The sequence below is a fragment of the Pan troglodytes genome, chromosome 9 (genome assembly GCF_028858775.2).
Source record: "Pan troglodytes isolate AG18354 chromosome 9, NHGRI_mPanTro3-v2.0_pri, whole genome shotgun sequence".
Classification (NCBI taxonomy): Eukaryota; Metazoa; Chordata; class Mammalia; order Primates; family Hominidae; genus Pan; species Pan troglodytes.
The window spans coordinates 89,639,001-89,647,373 of NC_072407.2; the positions used below are offsets into that span (position 1 = coordinate 89,639,001).

The window sequence follows — 8,373 nt, forward strand, 5'->3', positions numbered from 1 at the left end:
ATTGAAGAGACTGTTCTTTCCCCACTGAATTTTTTTTTTTTTTTGGTCAAAAATCAGTTTGCTGTAAATACATAGATTTATTTCTGGGTTCTCTATTCTGTTCTATTAGTCTATGTGTCTGTTTTTGTACCAGTATTATGCTGTTTTAGTTAGAGTGTGAGGATGTATATTTTAGGGTCAGGTAGTATAATGCCTCTAGCTTTGTCCTTTTGCTCAGGGTTGCTTTGGCTATTTGGGTCTTCTGTGGTTCTATATAAATTTAGAATTGTTTTTCTATTTCTTTGAAGAATGTCATTGGTATTCTGTTAGGGATTGCATTGGATCTGTAGATTGCTTTGGGTAGTATAATCATTTTCCCAATATCAGCTCTTTAATTTATGAATGTGGGATGTCTTTTCATTTTTTGGTGACCAGTTTCTTTCATCAATGTTTTATAGTTTTCCTTGTAGAGATGTTTCACTTCCTTGGTTAAACTTATTTCTAGGTATTTTTTCTGTAGCTGTTGTAAATGGGATTGCTTTCTTGATTTCCTTTTCACCTAGTCATTGTTGGTGTATAGAAATGCTACTGATTTTAGCATGTTAATTTTGTATTTTGCAATTTTACTGAATTTGTTTATCAGTTCTAAGAGTTTTTTGGTGGGGCTTTCAGGGTATATATAAGATCATGTCTGGTAACAGAACAATTTAACTTATTCCTTTCCCATTTGGATGTCATTTATTTTATCCTTTTGCTTTATTGCCCTAGCTAGGACTTACCATATTATGTTCTATGTTGAATACGTGTGGTGAGAGTGGGCATTCTTATTTCATTCCATTTCTTAGAAAACAACCGTTTTCTGTTCAGTATAATGTTAGCTGTAGGTTTGTCACATATGGCCTTTATTGTGTTGATGTACACTCCTTCTATACTTAGTTTTTTGAAGATTTTTTAAATTATGAGTGCATGTGAAATTTCATCACATGCCTTTTCTGCATCTATTGAGATGATCATATGGTTTTTATTCTTTGTTTTTTTGATATGATACATTACATTTATTGATTTGCATATACCAAATTCTTGTATCCTTGGCTTAAATCCCACTTGATCATGGTGAATAATCTCTTTAATTTGCTGATAGATTCAGTTTGCTAGTATTTTGCTGAGAATTTTTAGATCTGTGTTCATCTGGGATATTGGCCTATAGTTTGTTTTGTTTTGTTTTGTTTTCTTTTCTTTTCTGGTTTTGGTATCAGGGTAACATGGGCCTTTTAGAATGAGTTAGAAGAATTCCCTCCTTTTCTGCATTCTGGAAGAGTTTGTGAAGAATTGGTACTCATTTTCCTTTAAGTGTTTAGTAGAATTCAGTAGTGAACTCATCACGTTCCACACTTTTCTTTGATGGAAGGCTTTATTTCTTTTCCTTTTTTGTTCTTTTTCTTTTCTTTTTAAGACAGGGTCTCATTCTGTTGTCTAGGCTGGAGTTCAGTGGTGTGATCATCGTTCACTCTAACCTCAAACTCCTAGGCTAAAGCGATTCTCCTGCTCTGGCCTCCCAAAGTGCTGGGGTTACATATGTGAGAAACTGCACCTGGCTGGGAGACTTCTTATTACTGATTCAATCTCATTACTCATAATTGTTTTGTTAAGATGTTCTATTACTTCTTGGTTTAATTTTGGTAGATTGTATGTGACCAGGAATTTGTCCATTTTTACTAGGCTTTCCTATCTGTTATTGTTATCCATAGTACTCTCTAATGATCCGTTGTATATCTGTGGTATTAGTTGTAAGGTCTCTTGTTTATTTATAATTTTATTGATTTGGATACATTCTCTTTTTTTCTTGGTTAGTCTGGCTAAGGGTTTGTCAAGTTGGTTTACCTTTTCATAAAACCACCTTTTCACTTTGTTGTTATTTTGTATTTTTTTTATGTCTCACTTTTGTTTATTTCTACTCTGATCTTTATTATTTCTTTCCTACTATTAATTTTGGTTTAGGCTTGTTCTTGTTTTTCTTGCTTTTTGAGAGGAATTATTAGGTTTTTTATGTAAATCTTTTTACTTTTTTGATATAGGCATTTGTTGCTATAAACTTTCCCCTTGATACCACTTTTGCTGTATCCTACGGGTTTTGGTATGTTGTGTTTCTATTTTCTCCCTTCCCCCTTCCCTTCCCCCTTCCCTTCCCCCTTCCCTTCCCCCTTCCCTTCCCCCTTCCCTTCCCCCTTCCCTTCCCCCTTCCCTTCCCCCTTCCCTTCCCCCTTCCCTTCCCCCTTCCCTTCTCCCTTCCTTCCCTTCTCCCTTCCCTTCTCCCTTCCCTTCTCCCTTCCCTTCCCTTCTCCCTTCCCTTCCCCCTTCCCTTCTCCCTTCCCTTCTCCCTTCCCTTCCCTTCTCCCTTCCCTTTTCCCTTCCCTTCTCCCTTCCCCTCCCTTCTCCCTTCCCCTCCCTTCTCCCTTCCCCTCCCTTCTCCCTTCCCCTCCCTTCTCCCTTCCCTTCTCCCTTCCCTTCCCTTCTCCCTTCCCTTCCCTTCTCCCTTCCCTTCCCCCTTGCCTTCCCTACTCCCTTCCCTTCCCCCCTCCCCCTTTCCCCTTTTACCCCTTTCCCCTTTCCTTCCCTTCCCCCTTTCCTTCCCTTCCCCCTTCCCTTCCCTTCCTGTCCTTTCCCTTCCCTTTCCTTTACTTCCCTTCACTTCCCTTCCTTTCCCTTCTCCCTTCCCCCTTCCTCCCCTTCCCTTCCCCCTTCCCTTCCCCCTTCCTTCCCCTCCCCTTCCCTTCCCTTCCTTTCCCTTCCCCCTTCCCTTTCCCCCTTCCCCCTTCCCTTTCCCCCTTCCCCCTTCCCTTCCCCCTTCCCTTCCTTTCCCTTCCCCTTCCCTTCCTTTCCCTTCCCCCTTTCCTTCCTTTCCCTTCCCCATTCACTTCCACCTTCCCTTCCCTCCCCTCCCCCTCCTCCCCTCCGCTTCCCTTCCTCCTTCCCTTCCCTACCCTTCACTTCCCTTCCCCCTTCCCTTCCCTACCCTTCCCTACCCTTCGCTTCCCTTCCTCCTTCCCTTCCCTTCATGTCCCCCTTCACGTTTTTCCCCCTTCACTTCCCCTTCCCCTCCCCTCCCCTCCGTTCTCCTCTCCTTTCCTCCTCCTTCTTTCTTCTTTGATACAGGTTCTCACTTTGTCATCCAGGCTGGAGTGTAGTGGCACAATCATGGCTCACTGTAGCCTCAACTTCCTGGGATCAAGTGATCCTCCTAGCTCAGCCTCCCTAGTAGCTAGGACTACAGGTGTGTGCCACCATGCCCAGCTACTTTTTGTATTTTTTTGTAACAGGGGTTTGCCATGTTGCCCAGGCTGGTCTCAAACTCCTGGGCTTAAGCAATCTGCTCATCTTAGCCTCCCAAGGTGCTGGGATTACAGGCTTGAGCCACTGCAGTCAGTCTATTGTCATTATTTCAAGAAAATTAAAATTTTCTTCTTAATTTCTTCATTGACCAACTAATTGTTCAGGAGGCTGATGTTTAATTTCCATGTATTTGTACAGATTCCAAAGTTCATTTGTTACTGATTTCTAGTTTTATTCCATTATGGTCAGAAAAGATACTTGATATAATTTCAATTATTTTAAATTTCTTGAGATTTGTTTTGTGACCTAACACATGGTGTATCCTGGAGAATATTCCATGTGCTGAAGAGAGAAATGTATATTCTGCAGCTGTTGGATAAAATGTTCTGTAAATGTCTGTTAGATTTATTTTGTCTAAAGTGCAGTTTAAATCTAATATTTCTGTGTTGATTTTCTGTGTAGGGTATCTGTTCAATGCCGAGAAAGTGGTGTTTAGGTCCCTAACTATTACTGTATTGGAGTCTAGCCCTCTCTTTATATCTAATAATATTTGCTTTACATATCTGGGTGCTTTGATGTTGAATATATGTTTATAATTGTTATATTATCTTGCTGAATTGATCCATTTATTTTTATATAATAACCATTTTTTTGTCTCTTTTTATAGTTATTGACTTAAAATCTGTTTTATCTGATATAAGTATAGCCACTCTTGCTTGCTTTTGATTTCCATTTGTGTGGAATATCTTTTCCTATCCCTTCACTTTCAGTCTATATGTCTTTAAAGGTGAAGTGAGTTTCCTGTAGGCAGCATACAGTTGGATTATTTAAAAAATGTATTCAGCCAGTCTATATCTTTTATTGAGGAATGTAATCTGTTTATACTGTTTATTGAGGGTGAGGATGTACTCTTGTTATTTTGTTAATTGTTTTCTTGTTGTTTCTATCTTCTCATTTATTTTTTAATCTCGTTTATCTTTTTGGTTTGCCGGTTTTCTGTAGTGACAAACTTTGATTCTTTCCTCTTTATCATTTGTGTATCTGCTCTACCAGTGAGTTTTATACTTTTGTGTGTTATTATGATAGTGATTATCATCTTTTTGGTTCCAGATGCAGAACTTTCTTAAGCATTTTTTATACTGCCAGTCTAGTGGTGACAATTTTCCTCAGTTTTTGCTTGCCTGAGAAAGAGTTTATTTCTTCCTCATTTTTGGAGGATAGCTTTTCTAGGTATGGTATTCTTGGCTTGCAATTGTTTTCTTTTAGTATTTTTAATATATCATCCCATTCTCTTCTTGCCTGTAAGGTTTCTACTGAGAAATCTATCATTAGTCTAACGAGGATTCCTTTATATTGACTTAATACCTTTCTCTTGATGTTTTTTTTTTTTAATTCTCTTTGCCTTTGAGTTTTGACAGTTTGACTATAATGTGCCTCAGGGAGGACCTTTTTGCGTTAAATCTACTTGGGGCTTTTCAGCTTCCTGGATCTGGATATCCATATTTCTTCTCAGAATTGGAAAGTTTTCAGCTATTATTGCAGTAAATAGATCTTCTATGCCTTTGCCTATCTCTTTTCCTTCTGGCATTACTATTATATGAATGTTTTTTACTTAATGGTGTACCATAATTCTTGTAGGTTTTCTTTACTCTTTTTTATTTTTATTTTTTTATCTAACTGGATAATTTTAAATGACATATCTTCAAGTTCAGAGATTCTTTCTTCTGCTTTATCAAGTCTGCTTTCGATGGTCTTGATTGCATTTTTAATTTTATTCATTGAATTCTTTAACTGCAGGATTTCTGTTTGGTTCTTCATTATGGTATCTATCTTTTTGTGGAATTTCACATTTATGTAAAAATATGGAATGCTTTACAAATTTGCGTGTCATTCTCATGCAGGATACATGCTAATCTGCTAATCTCCTCTTTATCATTCCAGTTTTAATATATGTGCTGCTGAAGCGAGCATAAGATGTTTACTCTTATCATGACAATTCAGTATTTTACTAAAGGTAGTAGCCAGTGCAATAAGTCACAGAAAATAAATAAAAGGCATATGTAGGAAAAAGGCAAACAAAAATTTGGGCAACATGCTTGTGTGTATTAAAAATTCTAAGAGTTTAAAAAATGTGCACTAGAACTAATAAAGAAATTTAGCAAAGTCACAGTATGCAAAATGAATAGACAAAATCAATTGTTTTATAAACTATCAATAATTTGAATATGAAATTAAATAAAAATAATACAATGTGTAATAAAAATATGAAAAATTTAGTAAACGATATGTAGTAACTCTACATTTAAAACTATAGAACACTGCTTAAAAGTTAAGAAAGACCTAAAAATGTGGAACAATGTGCTATACTAGGATTGGGAGACTTAGTACTGCATTGTTAATTTGGTAATTCTTCCTAAACTGATGTATAGATTCACTGTGACCACAATCAAAAGCTCATGTGGCTGTTTTGGTAGAGATTGCTGATTCTATTTTGAAATTTATAGGCAATGCAAATAATCCAGAATAGACAAAACAATTTTGAAAAAGAAGAACAAAGTTGGGTAACTTAAGTTTATTGACTTTAAGACTAATCATAGAGTTACAGTAATCAGAGTTTAGAAATATATGATTCACACTTATGTGGTTATATAATTTTTGACAAAGTTACCAAGGTAATTCAATGGGGGTAGAGGTAGTCTTTTTAACAAATGGTGCTGAAATAACTGGATATTTATATAGATAAAATAAATCTTATCTTTTACTTTGTATAGCACATAATAATTTATATAAAATTAATTATGGACTTCAATGTAAATATTAAAATTATGAAATGTCTAGAAGAAAACATAGAAAAATGTTATTATTACCTAGGAATCAGCAGACATTTCTTGTCTAGTACTCAAGAAACATAAAAAAGTAAATAATTTTAGCAAATTTTACTTTATCAAAATTAAAACTTCTATTCTTAAACAGCACGAGTAGGTAAACAAAAACACAAGTTTCAGGCAGGTGGAGTATATTCGTAGTTCATACTATTGAAAAATGACTTATCTCCAGAATGTACAAAGATTCCTATAAAAATAATAATTTAAAAATTAAAGTCAAGAAAACTGGATGAAAAACTTAAATATTTCACATAGGAATATTTTTAAATGGCAAATACACTCATGAAAATGTGTTTGACATTAATTGTCATCTGAGATATGCAAAGAGAAAATATAATGAGAAACCAGTAAACATCTACTATAATGGCTGAAATTACAAGGGATGATAGCACCAGATGTTAATGGTGATATAGAGCAACCAGAACTTTCATACATTGCTATTTGGAAGTGTATTAGTCTATTTTCATGCTGTTGGTAAAGACATACCTGAGACTGGGCACTTTACAAAAGAAAGAGGTTTAATTGCACTTACAGTTCCACATGGCTGGGGAAGCCTCAAAATCATAGCAGAAGGCAAGGAAGAGCAAGTCATGTATTATGTGGATGGTGGCAGGCACTTGTGCAGGGAAACTCCCCTTTTTATAACCATCCGATCTCATGAGACTTATTCACTATTACGAGAACAGCATGGGGAAGACCTGCCCCCATGATTCAATTACCTCCCACTGGGTCCCTTCCACAAAACATGGGAATTCAAGATGAGATTTGGATGTGGACACAGCCAAACCATATCATTCTGCCCCTAGCCCCTCCCAAATCTCATGTCCTTATATTTCAAAATCAATCATGCCTTCCCAACAGTCCCTCAAAGTCTTAACTCATTTCAGAATAACTCAGAAGTCCACAATCCAAAGTCCCATTCGAGATGAGGCAAGTCCCTTCCACCTATGAGCCTGTAAAACCAAAAGCTGGTTCAGTTACTTCATAGGTACAATGGGGGTACAGGCATTGGGTATATACAGCCATTCCAAATGGGAGAAATTGGCCAAAACAAAGGGGCTACAGGACCCATGTGAGTATGAAGTCTTGCAGGGCAGTCAAAGCTTAAAGCTCCAAAGTGATCTTCTTTGACTCCATGTCTCACATCCAGGTCATGCTGATGCAAGAGGTGGGTTCCCATGGTCTTGGGCAGCTCTGACCCTGTGGCTTTGCAGGGTACAGCCTCCTTCCCAGCTGATTTCATGGGCTGGCATTGTCTGTGGCTTTTCCAGACACATGGTGCATGCTGTCAGTGGATCTACCATTTTGGGGCCTGGAGGACAGCAGCCCTCTTCTCATAGCTCCCCTAGGCAGTGTCCCAGTAGGGACTCTGTGTGGGGATTCTGACCCCACAATTCCCTTCTGCACTGCCTGAGCAGAAGTTCTCCATGAGAGCCCCACCCCTGCAGCAAACTTCTCTCTGGACATCCAGGCATTTCCCTACATAGTCTGAAATTTAGGTGGAGGTTCCCAAACCTCAATTCTTGACTTCTGTGCATCTGCAGGCTCAACACCACATGGAAACTGCGAAGGCTTGAGGCTCGCACCCTCCAAAGCCATGGCCCGAGCTGTACATTGGCCCCTTTTAGCTATGGCTGGAGCAGCTGGGATACAAGGCACCAAGTCCCTAGGCTGCACACAGGACTGGAACCCTGGGCCTGGCCCAAGAAACCACTTTTTCCTCCTAGAACTCTGGGCTTGTGATGGGAGGAGCTGCTGTGAAGACCTCTGACATGCCTTGGAGATATTTTCCCCATTGTCTTGGGGATTAACATTTGGCTCCTCATTACTTACGCAAATTTCTACAGCCAGCTTGAATTTCTCCTCAGCAAATGTGTTTCTCTTTTCTATTGCATTGTCAGGCTGAAAATTTTCTGAACTTTTATGCTGTGCTTCCCTTATAAAACTGAATGCCTTTAACAGCACCCAAAACATCTCTTGAATGCTTTGCTGCTTAGAAATTTCTTCTGCCAGATACCCTAAATCATCTCTCTCAAGTTTGAAGTTCCACAAATCTCTAGGGCAGGGGCAAAATGCCACCAGTCTTTTTGCTAAAACATAACAAGAGTAACTTTTACTCCATTTCCCAACAAGTTATTTGTCTTCATCTGAGAACACCTCAGCCTGGATTTCATTGTCG

At 38.3% G+C, this 8,373-nt stretch overlaps 1 pseudogene; it reads right to left on the bottom strand.

Moving 5' to 3' along the window:
- Positions 1 to 5,165: 5,165 nt before the first annotated feature.
- LOC112204842 (U6 spliceosomal RNA) lies at positions 5,166 to 5,280 on the bottom strand (annotated as a pseudogene).
- Positions 5,281 to 8,373: the final 3,093 nt, after the last annotated feature.